At 41.5% G+C, this 16,135-nt stretch overlaps 1 long non-coding RNA gene across 3 annotated transcripts in view; it reads right to left on the reverse strand.

The window, feature by feature from the left end:
- The window catches only part of LOC128415385 (uncharacterized), a 99,558-nt gene that overhangs the window by 50,823 nt on the left and 32,600 nt on the right, over positions 1-16,135 (reverse strand). For all 3 annotated transcript variants that reach the window (XR_008330927.1, XR_008330928.1, XR_008330926.1), the window contains exon 2: positions 658-816. This is a non-coding gene — a long non-coding RNA (uncharacterized LOC128415385). The remainder of the gene's footprint in view (positions 1-657; positions 817-16,135) is intronic.

Genomic DNA, 16,135 nt, shown 5'->3' on the forward strand with positions numbered 1-16,135 from the left:
TATATGCAGAAAAAGTAGATCGCCTCAGAGACTTTCAATCACACAAAGCACAACCTGCTGGGAATATAAAATGGCACAAAGCAGCCTTCTCAAGGCTACAACTATCACCATCCCTGATTGCTGACCATGCCGGCTGCGGGCTAATAGGACCTGTAGTTCAAAACATCTGAAGTGCAACAGGTTGGAGAAGGATGGCTCCTTGTTAGAATAAGCAATGTACCAAAGATACATAGTTCTTGTACCAGGCTACCTTCGGCTGCACAGTGATGTAGTGCTCATGGTTTTGAGATGGCTGAAGAGAGGTTAGATGAAATATGTGTAACTAGAAACTGCAAACACATGGAAGGACATGGTTAACCTGTTTGTTTTCAATCTCTTTTACTAATGCAACATTTATTGCTTTTTATTGCGAGGCTTTTAAATTTTGTTTTGGTGGCTTTTATTCTAAGTTCCTTTGAGGGTGTTTAAAAACAAACAGCTGCTCTTGTATGCCCAAACGATCTCTGCAGCACCAAGGACTGGAAATGCCATTGTAAAAAAAATATATCCTGAAATTGCAATATCAAATTCAGCATTAAAAAATCAAGCATGGTGTCTCTAGTGATGAATATTCCTCACCACTCGTGCATTTGGATACAGTTCTCAGAAACAACTTACTTGTGCCTTTTTCTAAGAATGTAATGGCAGAAGAGGCCATTGCATTGCATCTTGATAGACTGATAACATGCCTCATCGGCTCCTTGTGAACAGACACAGAAGATGCTGGACCAACTGCCTTGAGCCAACTTTGTCACTCGTCTGCCTCTTCCAATTCATCTGGGAAAAGAAGGAAAATGTAATTAATACACATCTCTCTGTGTATTAACAGAAGCAGCGTGGATAAAGGAACATCATGAAATAGTTATTTGTTATTTTTATGCTCTACCCTTTATTTTGGAGCACAGGGTGGCTTCACATAATTTATTGTCAAAACAGTCATATACAGTAAGACATAAAACAGAAATATAAATTACTCCACTATAATAAAACACAGCAGAGCAGCAGTATAGTTAACTAAGGGACTACACCCCCAGCACAAAATAATTAAGAACCAAACAACAGTGCAAACAAAAAAGTCTTCAGATTGCATTTAAATATACTGACATTGGGGGCAAATTGAATAGTGTGGTAAACAATGTAGGTTTGTGTAAATGTAGTTTGATGCAGTGTGTGTGAGAGAGAGGGGGGAGGGAGATGAGGATGAAGAGGATGATGATGCTCTGCATGTGACAGACAACCGTTCAGGGGTCGCTTTTAAAGAAACTTCATTTCCCCCCCCAAAAAAATACCTCAACACTTTTTACAGGCATTCCTGCAGGTCCTGCAACTAAGCCACATTTTGTTTGTTCTGAATTCTGAACATTCTATCATGCTCAAGTTGAGAGAACTCCTGGTGGGGCCATTCAGAACAGAGCAGGCTTGATTCCCAAGGCGTTTGGTAGTTATATATTTTGTGCAGCACTATATTTTGTACATCACCTTAAGATATGTACATGGAAATTAATTCATTAATCACCATCTCACCATAGCAAGGAAGACTGCTAGCAGATGGATGAGAAAATCATTGTAGGGATGCCCAACCCCAGCTTAATTCTTGGGACATATTACAGCAAGAATAGCCAACGTGGTGCCCTCCAGATGTGGCAGGCTGCAACCTCCATCAACTGCTGCCAGTGTTAAAGAGAGGAGCTGAATTTCACAACATCTGGAGGATACCACAGGAGTGCTTGCTTGAACATGCAACCTCTGTATCTGTCTCTTTCCTATGTATGTATTTATTTAGTTTGGATGATTTATATTCTGCTGTATGAACAAACCACAGGGCGATTTACAACCAAGTCAAATTAGATAAAAAGAATCTATAAACTCCATAAATAACACAGCCCTTAAGATACAAAACACAACTCACTAAAGGAGCACTTTACTAAAAACCAACAGCAGCAATGAATTCATTTATCTAAACAAGTCTCTTCTCCTCCAAGTGCTTGCCCAAAAAGATACATCTTATCCAGCCACACAAAACTACAAAGTGATGGGACCAGATGCACCTCAGCAGGGAGAAAGTTCTACATGTGAGGAGCCTCTACTGAAAAGCCTGTTCCCCGTGGTTCCAACACTACATTCTTTGTCCTGTATAGGGACTACCCAGTGGACCTGAACTTGAGAGCGCATGCAAGTTGATGTGAAAGAAGGCATCTTTGCAGATATTTGGGTCCTGGACCCAAATATCAGAGCAAGTACCTTGAATTGGACAATCGCAACCAGTATATGTGTATGAACTCGTCTTCAAGAGCAGCCCCACATACAGCACATTGCAGTAGTCCAGCTTGAAGGTCACAAGAGGATGAGTACCAAAATAGCCATGCTATCCTTATCTAGAAATGGCCGAAGGTTGGCACAGGCACTTCCAGCCTCCAAGGCCACTTGGGCCTCGAGTGATAACAGTGGTTCCAGGAATACCTCTGAACTGCACACCTGCTCCTTCAAGGAACCCCATTAAGAGCTGGTAATATTTATTTATTTATTTATTTATTTATTTATTTATTTATTTAACAAAAAAATTCTACGCTGCTTGATTGTAAAAGAACCTCTAAGTGGATTACAAAAAAACCAACAGTAAAACAATGACATTTCACTAAAAGGGGGGGGGGAAACCCACAGCTGTAATTTAAAGCATTCAGAAGGTTAAAAATGTAGTAAGATAGTCTGCCTGATATCAATAGGTAGGGAAGTCCAAAGTGTTGGTGATCATCACACCAAATGATCGCGTTCTTACAGATGCATTGCAGGTACTATGTGACACGTGTACAGTGCCAGTTCCACCAACTGAAGCAGTCTAGTTGGCACATTTGGGGTAAGCTGACCCAAGTTGTTAAAGGCTTTGTATACTAGCAGTAACACCTTGAGGTCAGCCCAGTAATATAAAGGACTGTTCTCTGTAGAGAGGGCTCCATGGCCACTCTAACAAAGATCAAGCTTTGGCCACCTCATTCCAATGGTTTCCTCAAATGTACCTTTTCTTTATCTCATATCTGTGAATAATTCCCACTCCTTCCTATGGGGAAAAATATAATCATGTAGGGAGCCTGTAGTCAAAAAAGACAAAACCTAGCCTTCACAGGGGGTGCAATGGGAGTGGAGTGATACTGCCTAGTCCTCCAGAGGAACTTGCAGCACAGAAACCTGCTTTTTCTCCTTCTCCTTGCATCAGATGTCACAATGATGACTATTTTCCTAGTTGTATGCTATAGCACAATAGCAGATGAACATTTAATGCATTGTGATGCAAATTGTGATGCAAATAATCTGTCACGCCACAGTCATATTTCACCGTATTATTTTACGTCTATTTTTATTTTAATAATTGCAAAAACAGGTTGTTGTTGTTTTTTAAAAAAAATCAAAATAAAACTTGGTTTGTCAGGAATACTATATCTACTTACTTACTTACTATTGTAACCTACTCCCCTTTCTTTGATGTGGCTTTTTCTTTTCTTTTAAGCATTGCTGTTGCTTCTTGGAAGTATGTTAAGCCATGATTTACCATGATACGTAAACCCAGTGTGTACACATATCAGGGTTTGGTTGTTTACTCTTGTAATGGGTCAGTGTGTCTGGCTGTTAACCAAAGGTTGGTGGTTCGAGCCTACCTAGGGAGCTGCAATTAGCTTTGGAACTGAACACCTCTCTCAGCATTGTGGCCAGTAGGAGGACTTTGTAAGCTTTTGCATTCATTTCCCCTTAAAGTCAGCTCATTGTTGCTGGGAGAAAAAGCTTCCAAGCTCCACCCAGCCACATGGGAAGAAGAGAAGGGGGTGAAAATTGTGTGAGCCTGGGAGTCACTGGAGCTCTTTCCTGCTTGTGTATTTCTTGCTTAAACATAGGTCAGCATGATGTGCAGCTGCAGCCAATGCCTCTGCCAAAGAGATTGGCCCATTATGAAATCCACTGGTATGCTCTCATAGAAAAAACAGGTGCCTGCAGGAACACACTGGCAAAGCAGCATCTAGCAGGATTGAATACTCTGTGTCTCCCTGCCCATCAGCTGACATCACCCAGCAAACAGGTGGCTGTGGTTTTGGGGGAAATGACCTTAACTTCAACCACCCCTGGAAAGCCAAGATTGACCATAGCACTGGATGTTCCTTATCCCTGATATAAAGCCTAGTTTGTAACTCCCGCCTGTACTGTACATGGGTTGTGAGCTCTGCGTGTTTTGATGGGTTGCAAGTTGTATAGGCTAGCATTATGCCAACATTTCCAAATCTCCATCTGAGTGACATGAAAGCAGCAGTGGATGTGTGACCTGGAGAGATGAGGACGTATGAAACCCCTGCAACATTTTATACATTACATTTTGAAATCTATGTTTATTTAAGCTACTCAGTAACACAACTTAAAACTGTGAATATAACCAACCTGCAACATTTTACACATTATATTTTCACATTATATTTTCACTTTTATGCTTAAGATGTTCAGAAGTCCAACTAAAAACTGTGAATGTTATAACTAAAAACTGAATGTTATAACGCTGTTTCAACGGATTGTTCTCGTGGTTAATTTTAGCTGTACTGGAGCCACACGTTGAAAAAAATGAAATAGACATTTTCCTACTGATCCCACCCTTTAAGTCTGCAACTAAAATGCCTCAGTATGGATAAGAACATATACACTGGGGCTTACTTCAGAGTGGACACTTATGGGATTGCACTAAAATAAATATTACTTGACATTAGAACATCAGGAGCAAAATATTCCATGTCATAATCTATATAGAGATTCAAAGAACTTCACTCCAGATGTCAATCAAATTTGCAAATACTTAACAAAAGGGCCTCCTTTCAAAACCAAAGCTAGTAGTATGTTCAACACACTTACACCATTGACTTTTTAAAATTATGCTATTTTTAAAAAGTAACTGTTCATATCAAACATTATTCAATACGCCATTTTTACCAAGTCTATTCAGTTGGATCAAGATATGATCCAAGATATGAACTTGGGCTTCACAATGTTAATGCATGACCTTAATTAGCTTACAAGATTATACATACATACATACATACATACATCTATGTGAACACTGCCTATAAACCAGTGCTTGTGTGTGTGCGTGTGATTTTCTTAATCTGCAACAAAATCTGAGTTTGTGATATGACTTGTATACAAAACCTACAGTTCTAAAATCACATTGGTTTCAGTGGAACACTTCCCTGTGTGTTTTGAACCATGGCCTTAATCTGCAGCATGTTAACAAAGCATGGAAGCCGAGTGGAACTTTTTCTGGGTAGCACTCCAGCTTCTTTCTGAATTTCCATTTTCCATATATATTTATATATATAATGGTTACAGTCATCAAGGCTGCAATGCCTTCCATTTACACTGTGTAAGGAAGATTTTGGGCATCACATGACAGGACAGAGGCTGAAACAAAGATGTGTTCTTCCAAGCCCAGATTCCCAGCATGTTCGCACTTCTGTCTCAGCGATGTCTACACTTGCTTGGTCATGTACATGGGGGGGGGGGGAGGCAGGATCCCGAAGGACGTCCTTTACAGGGAGCTGGCCTCAGGCACCAGGCTTGTTGGCAGACCAACTCTGTGTTAAAAAGATGTCTGTAAATGTGACATGAAGGCTGAAAGCATTAACCCTTCTATGTAGGAATCCTTTGCATATGACCGCAGTGCCTGCAGACAGGCAGTCAGGTCGTGTATCCACAGCAATGACCAGAGGAGAGATGTCTACTGGGAGGAGCATAGAAAGAAGAAACGCCATGGTGCATCTGCACCAGCCAAACCAGACTCCTTCATCTGCCCCAGCTGTAATAAAACATGTCTCTCCCGTTTTGTCTCTACATCTCCAGCAGGTGCTATAACTGTAACAGTTTTGACTTTACCCCTGATGATGCACTCTTCCATTGTCTCTCAAGACAGATGGGTGCCAACAACAGTCTTCAAAACTGAGCAACTAAAAACTCTTGTCATGAAAGGTGCATTTAAATTTCTGATATGAAGCAACCCGGCAAATGTAATCTTACAATAAAAAACAGCAGTTGCTTTGACTCATGATGAGGAAGACATACAATAAATACAAATATTTTGAAATTTATGAACACCCCAGTCCCAAGAAATTTTGTGGATCTTAATTGAAACTTGGAATTCTTATATTTTGTTCAAGCAGAATTACCCGGAATTCACTGTTGTTGATAATATAAGAAAAACAGATACAAATTTATATTACGGAAAGGAAAATGAGAAAATTAACAAAAGGGAGAAAAATATTTATACGTTAGAAACTAGTTCTTGCAAAACATTGTAAATAAAGTCATTTTCCCCCTACCAAATGCATTACGCTGTCCACAGTGAAATAATTAGTTAAATTTGATAAAATAGCAATATTTCAAAATTTGATGTGCCGTTTTGAAAATGGAGGGTCAGCCATCTTTCTTTCAACTAGTTGTGATACAACATCTTGGTGGCAGTAAGTAGATTAACAATCAGTAGGTCAAAAGCTTTTAAAAAGAACTTGCAGGTCAGTCTCACTGACAAAATCCTTTAAACAGACGACTCCTGTAACTAGCTATGGAAAACCTGTGGCTGCCCAAATTTTGTAGGACTGCAACTCCCCCTACCCTAACAACTGGCCATGCTGATTGGAGCAGCAACAACACCTGAGTAGAAAAACACATGGAGGCCCCTGATTACTGTCTCATGAAGCATATAGTCTGGGAACTATATGCCAAAAACAACAACAACTGCACTAAGCTAAAATTGGTGGGCATCTAAGTAGAAATAGTGGTGCAAAGGAAGAACTGGTTATCTAAGGGCAAGGGGTATGGCTAGGGGGACTGGGAAGGAAGAAGATGTGGTAAACCTCTAGGGCTTTTCGGCCAGATATTTATGAAATTTATGGCCATCCTCAGATTTGCCTTACTTGTATAACAAGTACCAGTCTTCATCTTTTGATATTCCATTACGGAAAATCTGTAGTATCATACAGGAAGTGTTTTATGACATTGACATCTTCATTCTCCTTTTCCCCCATTGCCTCATCTCTGTTCTCTGTGATCTTCCTTTCCAGCCCTGCTTTGCCATCTTAACTGCAGAAACCACCACGAATTCTAAGAGCCCAACAGTGCAATCTTAAGCATGCCTACTTAGAAGTAAATCTCACCGAGATCAGTGAGATTTACCTAAGATTGTGTGTACAGGATTGTTGCCTCCACCTCTGCTTTGTAAAGGAATCATTTGAGTTCTGGAAATATCTGCATAATTCATATATTGAGCTTCCTTGTTGCAGTGCTTGAAAAATATTTATTTGGCGAAGATCATGAACAGCCTGAAGTAAAAGGTTAGAGTGTGCTCTATAAAACTGAGAATTTTCTATTCAGTCTTTCTTCATGGAAGCGATCATGCCTGTAAAGTGTCCCTCTTTGCAGCTATTTTGTTGAGCTTAGTATATACAATTCTCATCTTCCTAAGAATGCTTTCCCCTGCATTTTGCCTCTGAAGCCTTGGACATCTTGCCAGCTCTGTATTCTTCTTGCTGGTGTTTTACACATGAAGTCTATTTTCCTCGAGCAAATGGGATCTTTGTGCCTTTGTCTCCTTCGCTAGCTTTCAGGCATGTTTTGGCAGAAGCTTTGACTGTCGAGGCACTGGAAAGGCAGGGAGGAGGAGGGACCGTGCAGTCATTTGTCAGCTTTTCCCGCATCTGTAATTTTTTGTCCACTCAGCACTATTAGAGGGGCTTAGAAAAGGGGAACTCTCATAGCTGGAGAGAGTCAAAAGCTTTTAAAAAAGAACTGCCAGACAGTAATAGTCAAAGTGGGGAGGGCAGTGGGCTGGATTTAGGAGAAAATCCACTAAACGAACTGCAAGCTATAGGATAAGTATTCACACAGTTCTTTGAATTCAGACAAATGCGTGCTATATCTGCAGACTGCAGTGGACAAAGTTGCTGTAACCTTTTTTTTACAAATATTGTTCAGAATCTTAGATTCCCATATCTTCTCCACAGAAAGGACGGCTCTTCAGGGCATTAGAGCAAAGCGGCCTTTTTCTTTTTACTCAAATTATCTTCACCTACCATCCAGGAATCTTTAGGAAAGCATGGGTGACTTTAGAATGGTCACATGAAAGCAAAGAATGCTCAGAACACTGTTCCTTCCTTTCTACATGAGGATCCATTCCAATATTTTATGAACTAGCAATGCTGATCTTTTACAATTTCTGTAGGTTGTTCAGTTCTGAGCTCCTGCTGTGAGCCGTTAATTAATCAGTCTGACAAACTGAGGAAGTATCCAACTATGTAAGAAATTATTGCTCCAGTGACTAATAAGGAGGGTAGGAGTTGCGGTGATATATTTTTTTGGCAAGAAATAATGAGGCTTTACATTGTTTGCACTAAAACACATTGTTATCTCAATCTCTGGTTTAGCAGAAACATGAAAGGGCTCATCAATATTTCCCTTGAAAAGTCTAGACAGGAGTTAAAAGAGCTACTTCTCTAGCCTGAAAGGATCCTGTTCCCAATAATTAATAACAGGAAGCAAGTAAACAAGGTTTTAGTGACAAATGAAATGACAACAGTAACATGTGTCGAGTAATGTTAGATCCCAGTTGAGCAGCGCAGCTTAGTGTTAAGTGTATAGGAGCAGATTATGCTGTAGACATATTAAAATTCTGCCCGAGCCTAATGGAGGTACGCGATAGCAGAAGACTTTGGGTTCAATGATAAAGATAATGCATGTTAATTACAGCATGAGATTCTTGACCTTTCAAAACTCTTAAACTGTTATAATCCAAGCACACTTCCTCCTTTGTAATTATTTAAAATACTGTGTCTTGCAAGGGAGTCTTTCATGTTTATTTAAAAGCAACCAGAAGGCATTCCTGACATTTCCTGGAACAAAAAATGTATATGTTGGAAGATAAGGAACAACAGGAACACACACACATATAGTTATTAAAATCAAACTACAAAAACCTATGGAGAGGGCCACTTGCACAACTCTTGTTTGTGTTCTGACCTTTTAAATCTGACAGATGTATACAGATGACTGGGCATCCAATGACACAGTGCATAGCGGTGCTTGAGGAATTATATCTCTGTGAGCAGACCTGATCCATACCACCGGAACTAATGTGCAGCTTGGAATGCAATTGGACAGTTTAGATGTACCCAAAATGCATTAAGATTAATATTTTAGCACAAAGTTAGTTTAGAATAGAATGCACATAAAATAGTTATTTAAATATGATTTTGATTTTCTAAAAAACAGATTAATGTGGAAACAGGAATGGACACATGAATACATGTGAAATGTTGCACGGCCCTGGGATAGCTCAGTCGGTAGAGCGTGAGACTCAATGTCCGGAAGGTCATGGGTTCGAGCCCAAGGTTGGGCAAAAGATTCCTGCATTGCAGGGGGTTGGACTAGATGACCCTCCTGATCCCTTCCAACCCTGCAATTCTATGATTCTATAGACTGATTCATCCAGTCCTAGCATACGGTGAGTTTTCAATCAACCTTCAGGGTCTGTCTAGTGACCCTCATCACTCTGGTACCTTAATACCAAGTCACAAGTATCAGATTCTGCGTTAAATCTGCTCTTGTACTGAATTACCGCAAAGCAGGCTATAGGTGGGGCTGCATGTTTGTGGGTTCCTCATTTGTGAAATGCTCTTCTTGGGGAAACTTGCCTGGTGCCTTCATTGCATATCTTAGCGGCAGGCAAAAACATTCTATTCACTCAGGCTACTGGCTAATTAAACAGCCTATGGCCTTTTAAACTAAGTTGTGGGAGTATTATTTCATTTGATATTATGTTATGCATTTTTTGTGTTTTTATACTGTAAACCACCCTGTGATCCTCATATGAAATGTGGTGCATTCATTAAATGAATGAATGAAGTTTGAAAGCTCCCACATTTTTAAAAAAACAAACTAATCCTGCAACATAAAACTTGCATGCAAAGATGATAGCGTAGAACCCTGCTAACTGATATGATTTTAATTTTCTCTACAGAAGTGTTTTTATTATTTGGAGGAGAACAGAGCATTCAATAACTTCACCCATCTGCAGTCTTTAGTAGTACAGACCAGAAACCGTTTTACCCCACACACTAGTTTTTGTTTGAATTAATTTTAAGCACAAGTGACCAGGCAGGTGATTCACAACAGTTTCCTTCCACTGCCTGCTCAGAAATTGTGGTGTCTGCATTTTACCTTGGTGGAGGGGGGTGGGAGAAGGAAAACGAGCTCGAAGTGCACTCTTCTGATCTAAATGACACAAAGATAAATATGGAGGAACAATGTTTATTTCATTGCTGAAGAGTTCCCTCAGTAGACTTCCCTTGGCTTGCGATAAGTGAGTTCAGAACTGGGGCCCTAACTATTTTCTTTCCTGCTTGCAGAAAGGCTGGTATATATGGAAATTGAAAGTCAAATGTATGAAGGCAAGCCACGGAAAAAAAATATAGTTTGATATTAGTTGGTTGCATAGGGCTTGGCTTACTGAATTATGGCTCCATCTGCTCCCATGCCTCCTATACAAATTACACTGTGTGCCACACACGGCATGTTGTTTTGGCAGTGACCTTGAAAAACAGAACAGCAGGGATGAGGTTTTTCTGTTGATTCTCAAGTGTACAAAGTTGTAAACGCGTAGATCTTTACAGGCTTGGACATTTAATATATAGTTGCTAAATTATATGTCTGTTCTCCCACCTCTCTATACAAGAAACAGATAAGAGTTAACTCTGAGAAGACAGGTAAAAATATACCTATGGTACATTCCTACTCAACCTCTCCCCCCCCCAACTCTTTTGTACATGGGAGATTAACAGCTACACTGTACATGGGTATTGAGATGAATGCTAAGTAAGAACCTCTCTGTAAGCCGGGCTGGAATGAACTTGACTGATTTGAAAATATATATACCTGAGTATAGCATGAAATTGTATGTCTGTGCAGGGGGAGGTGCTAATATAATCTACCCTAATTTAAGCAAATAACAAAAAGTGTATCTGAAGAAGTGTGCATGCACATGAAAGCTCATACCAAGAACTAACTTAGTTGGTCTTTAAGGTGCTACTGGAAGGAAAAAAATTATTTGTTTTGACTATGGCAGACCAACACGGCTACCTTTCTGTAACAAAAAGTGCTAAGTTAAAGTTTTTGCTGCAAAATACAGGCAATTGGGGGGGGGGGTTGTCCTAGTTGCTTTTTGAATGTTTCACTAATAACTTTTGAAAAATGATATCTTGTTAAGCAATTTGCTCCACTTCAATCAACCATGTAACGTCTCCAATCCATTCAATGGGGCCATCTGCCTTTGGCTGACACTGAAAAACCCTTGCGGGTGCTCATGATTTGCATTTGGGAGAGCAATAGTTGAACCACTTTCTCCCATTTTGTTGTCTGATCACATGCAACATTTAGAGACTCTGCACTTGAGGGGGTCCCGAAACAAAATGATGGGCCCCTAGTGGACCATTGTGAGATTAGCCGGCTGAAGTGGCTACATATCAAGCAGCACCAGGTAGCTGGTGTTAAACCCCTTTTCATTCCATACCACGCTCCAGAACGACATGAGCTTGTAAGAAATGAAAGGGGTGGTAGAAGTCGACTTCAGTATCACTCCCCAAGTGTGGAGCACCAACACAAACAAGGATTTCCAACAGCAAGTTTGGACTTATCTCCCTTTGCATGGATTGCCATTGCCAATAAGAGCTTTCTGGCAGCAGCCCACGCGCAGGCTGAGCACCTGTTCAAACCCTCCCAACTTGTGACATGCAAGGCAATGGAATAACTGATGGATGCAACATTAAAGACTTCAAGAACACTGTTGAATTGGAAGTTGGAGCACTGTGAATGATTACATGTATTTATTAAGAATTCAAGGAGGATAACGATGCTAGTCTCGTGCTGCCAAAGAAACAATGAGTTCTATAGTAACGTAGAGCCAAACAAATGGATTGCAGCACGTGCTCTTGTACACAATACCCCACAACACGAGTTTGATAAAGCAGAATGTTGTTGACACAGCATGCCTCTGCACGATCACTACTTTGATCGTGCAGTTCAAGCACACGCCAGAACTTTGTGCAGTTAAAAGTGAACTTGAGAGCTCTGTTGCCTTCAAAACTCATCATCATCATAACCATCCCACAAACAAATCAGAACAAATGCACAACAAAGAGCAAATACAATCTAACTTTTGTGTAAGCTTTCTGCAAGCAAATCAGGATGAATGCTCAATAAACAACACCTCAGGAGGGGTCCCAAAGCTCACACCACAATAAATTTGTTGGGCATTGAGGTGCCGCTGGCTTGCCCATGAAGTGGGGTGAAGCAGCCATCTTGGGTGGCAGAAGCCCCCAAACTGTTGCCCCCATGAGTGCCCCACCCACCCACTTCCAATTTTCATCAAGATCTCACGAAAATCTTCTGAAATCTTGCCAGAACTGACCACCGCCACTTAATACCACCAGCAAAGGATGCTTCGGAGGGGGATGGCAGAGCAGGGTGGCACTTTCTGATTTTCCTCAAGAAGCGAAATGGGATGCACCACCCCTGCCTAGGACTTCACTATTGCTGGATCAGTTCTATTGCTTGCATTTCACAGCTCCAAATACAGGATAGACCCAAATAAACGTAGAGCTTGCTCATAGAGAGTGCTTAGTTTGAAAGCATTTAATAGGGCCCTGCTTACTTTTCCCACCTTTTCTTATAATAGGAGCAAGAGAACACAAAGGAGGTCTTTGATTTTACTATTATGGCAGCTACCCTTTGGAACTCACTGCCAATGGAAGTTTGATTGGCTCTCCTACTTCACTGCCAGAAAAAAAAACATGTTTATTCTATCTGGCATCCACTGGCTCCTTCTTGAAATTATCTGCATAGCTTTCTGCTTTCTATTGTGGTTTTAATGTTCTAATTTAACCCTCTTAAAAAAAAAAGTATGTCACTATGAGTGATTGCCTAATCTTAAAAATGCAACTCAGACATTCTATAAATAGACAGACAAATACTACACGTAACATTCTCTTGTATGCAAGGGAAGCCAGAGTTTCTCTCGTCTCTCTTCAGGAATGTTACTTTAGCCACATGCAACCCCATAAATTGTAAGCACATCCATCCCCTCCCCAAAGAATCCCAGGAACTACATGCTATAGTTCCTAGCACCCTTAACGAACAACAGTTCCCAGGTTGGTTGGGGATGTGCTTTAAATGCATGGCATGTACACAGCCTCTTTGTGGAAGTCACATTTCCGTTGACATAACCTAGAGGGAAGCAACCTGAACCAACTGTCACCAAGGGATTGAATTTTCAGCTACCTGTGACCAGTCACAGCTGGTGTGGTGGGGCAGAGCTATGGAGAAAGCGTTCATGCTGGGAGAGCATGCTGTATTCCTTACACAATTTAGAACTCTCAGCAACCATGGGGAGCCTACAAGAGGAAAGCAGGCTCACCTCTGAAGAAATTACACCTTGAATTCATGCGAGCGATGGTGGGGGAAGGAGTCATGGAGCCAAATGATGGGAATGCAAACCATGCACCTACCTTCCCCCTCATGCAGTTCTAATGTCTTGGGGAGTGGGGTGTGTGGGAAGAAGATAGATTTAAACAAAAAGGATTTGTGTGCTTAGTCTTCGATGCCAGTAAAATCAAATCAAGTACTCCTAGAGTTCAAAAGGCTTAGTGATTAGTGAATGCTTTTTAAACTACAACTACTACCACCACTGGGGACGCGGGTGGCGCTGTGGGTAAAAGCCTCAGCGCCTAGGGCTTGCCGATCGAAAGGTCGGCGGTTCGAATCCCCGTGGCGGGGTGCGCTCCCGCTGCTCGGTCCCAGCGCCTGCCAACCTAGCAGTTCGAAAGCACCCCCGGGTGCAAGTAGATAAATAGGGACCGCTTACTGGCGGGAAGGTAAACGGCGTTTCCGTGTGCTGCGCTGGCTCGCCAGATGCAGCTTTGTCACGCTGGCCACGTGACCCAGAAGTGTCTCCGGACAGCGCTGGCCCCTGGCCTCTTGAGTGAGATGGGCGCACAACCCCAGAGTCTGTCAAGACTGGCCCGTACGGGCAGGGGTACCTTTACTTACTACCACCACTAACTGTTGTTGTTGCTTTTTTTTTAAAAAAAAAATAATTTTTATTAACAGGCCAATCACATCACATTATCCATATCACATTGTTTCCAAATTATACAGCCAAATTTTAAATTATTTTTTTTGGGGGGGATACCCATACATCAAGCTCAGCTCGAGTCCAAAACTATCACTTGTCTTACTGCATTAATTAGACAGTTCTGTCCAGTTTGATCCGGATAGTCCTTTGTTACTTCCTTTCTCTTCTTGTTGTTATCATAAATTCCTTTCTTTGCGATCTCTGATGGTTTTCACAAGCAGGTTAGAAGCTGGCATTCTATGTGGGTTTTTTACTCTTCCAAAAATCATATCAATCCGGGACTCTGGTTTCTCTTCAGATCGTATAAATCTTTCGCCTTTAACTGTTGTTGTTGCTGATGCAATTTTAATTTATCATCACCAAACTGTACTTGCACTCTTCTATCGGTTTTGCTTTATGCAAATGCTTCAAGGGCTGTGATTTCAGGAATGCAAAGGGGTGATTTCTTTTCTTTCTTTTTTAACTCCGCTTTTGTTATGGCCAAGGGCCAATGTAAATAAATTTTACTACATTTGTTCTGCAGCTGCATGAGGCTTAAATCACTGCTCAGCCACAAATGGAAGCTGGACTCAGATGAGGTAGGGTCTTTTCTATTCTTTTCTTTTGCTCCTGACAGTGAGGTGTCCCTGCCACCTCCCCGCTATGGTTACCACACGTATGTGTCAAGGTTGCTGGAATGGCGCAGCATGTCTTTCCTGGTTGCGCTCCTCCTTCGCCTCCACGAATACACAGGAGGAGGAGAAGGAAAACTCAAGGCACACAGACCCACTGCTGGTCAACAAGCTTTCCTAACAGCTCGGGAGAGGAAGGTCAATAACCCCTCCCCAAAGAGGCTCTCCAAAAAAGCTAGCTGCTTATCATAGCTATCTGAAAACCAAGGGGATAATTCAAACTCAATATCTACCAGCATGAGAAAGTTAGGATCTGGTAGATCTCTGGTTCAATCAGGACTATGCTAGTATAAGTTCCCCAGCTAGAGATATGCTGTAAAGCTAGTGTTAAGTCCCCCAAAAGGGGCATGAGAGGGGCATGACTGAGCAGGAGGGAACTTACGCTGTGTTCTAACTCCATTCAGCTCACTCATGTAACCTGGCAACCTGGCAGAACTTGAACTGCCAACAAAAGTGGTGCAAGTCAAACACTATTTTAAAATTCTAGTCTTCTTTCTGCCTGGTTTGGGCTGGTTCAGCCAGCAATAGCCTTGCTCTGGAACAGGGTCTGGATCTGGTGTGCTTTGCACTAGCTTAACTTAAACTGCTTGAAAATCATGCTGTTTTCCTATAGTTAGGGTTGCTGCCTAAGAGAATTTGTTCTGGATTATATAGCTCCTCCTGGTTTTCTTAGCAGGGAGGGCAAGGAACTACGCAGAGCAACGAAACCTCATTCAGCAGCCACACTGGAAATTCTTCTCTGCTCCAGTGTAGCTTGACCTGCTGCCCACATGTTCTGTAGCTTATTTCCACAGCCATGAAGGCAAATGTCTTGTTTGCATAGGGCAGCCACTACAGGGATGCACGCTCCCTTTAAATGACTCCACCAGCAAACTGTTCTCTTGTAGAAAAGTATTCTTGCACACTGCATGACTTGCACCACATACAGGTAAAAATCAGGTGCTAGCACTCATACCTTGATAGAAGTGCTGTGGGTTCAAGCATACTATGGCTGCCAGGGTAAGAGGTGACAGTTCTCTGTACCACTGATTACCACCACACACAAAAAGCACTCATGCTTCTCTTTCCCAGGATTGGTGGTGATGGTGTGGCAAAGATCACCTGCTGCATGTTGGGAGGTGCTGCAACAACAGGTCATAAAAATTGTCACATGGTATGATGTCAGACCCTCCAAGTGCCCCTACTTTCCAAGGACAGTCTCGGATTTAAAGAAGCCATCCTAGTT

Source organism: Podarcis raffonei, chromosome 6, assembly GCF_027172205.1.
Source record: "Podarcis raffonei isolate rPodRaf1 chromosome 6, rPodRaf1.pri, whole genome shotgun sequence".
NCBI classification, from domain to species: Eukaryota; Metazoa; Chordata; class Lepidosauria; order Squamata; family Lacertidae; genus Podarcis; species Podarcis raffonei.